Genomic DNA, 1,167 nt, shown 5'->3' on the forward strand with positions numbered 1-1,167 from the left:
GCATTTGAGAAAAACTATAATTAAATATGCCATTAATTACTGAATTAAATCTTTCATTATTTAATTAAATGCCCATTCACTTCACTAGTGTTTGTAGTTGTTGTTGAGAAATGCCCACTGAAAGAATGGCCACCAGGGCAAGATGTGTGTTGTACTTCCATTTGGCTTATTACTTTCTAATGCAGGGAAAAGACATTGGCAAAGAAACACCTACTACATAGTTTGATTTGAAGTTGCTCTTTTGAGTCCTCTCTATTGACTCTGACATCCTGCTGTTAACACTTTCATGGTATTGCTTTTTTTGCTTTAAACAAACCTCACAGGGTGGTAGAATATGTCTGCGGTGCAGAGGTCCTTGGATCGCCTCTCTGTTGTCTTTGTTGACAGCAATGAAAGAACTGCTCACTCCTGATTGGACACTGAGCTGCACCACCTTCTCCTTCACTCCTCCATCTTGCTGTCCTCTGAGCTCTCTCTCCTTCATCTCCAGGGAACGAATCAGAATGCGAGCACCCAACCTGTGGACTGTTAATCTGCAGACAAGGAAGAAAACATTTACAGTTCTAATGTTTCCTATTTCCCTAACTTCCTTGACAAAGTTAAGGAAAAAGAAAGAGCCACACAAATAAGGAGTTGCTTGTTTTGCAAAGGTGAACATACCTTAGAAAATTGTCAAGAGCTGGAAAGAAAAACGCAAAAAGACAAAATCACTTTTCTAAAAGAGAATGGAGTCTGTTTCGGATGTCTTTGTAAAGGACACATTAGTAGAGACTGCAAAAAGCGCCTCAGTTGCAAGACGTGTAGTTTAAAGCATCCTCAAATGTTACACATTTATCAAAAGACAGTGAGTAAAGAACAAGAATCAAAGGAACAAACTCAAGATCGTGCCATAGTCTCTATTCAGACCAGTGCTCTTACTGGGGCCGGTAAAGATGAATTCAAACTTTCAATCATGCCTGTGAAAGTTAAGGCCAAGAAAGGAAATGTAACATTGTACACCTATGCATTTCTTGACCCAGGCAGCACTGCATCATTTTGCACAGTGAAGCTGATGAATAAGCTGAAAATTCATGGAAGAAGATCCAACATTCTGCTGAGAACTATGGGACAAAATAAAGTTGTTGAAACGGATATTATTGCAGATTTAGAAGTCGCTGGACTAGACGG

This window comes from Haplochromis burtoni, unplaced genomic scaffold (assembly GCF_018398535.1).
Source record: "Haplochromis burtoni strain Fernald_Lab_line unplaced genomic scaffold, NCSU_Asbu1 Contig_441, whole genome shotgun sequence".
Classification (NCBI taxonomy): Eukaryota; Metazoa; Chordata; class Actinopteri; order Cichliformes; family Cichlidae; genus Haplochromis; species Haplochromis burtoni.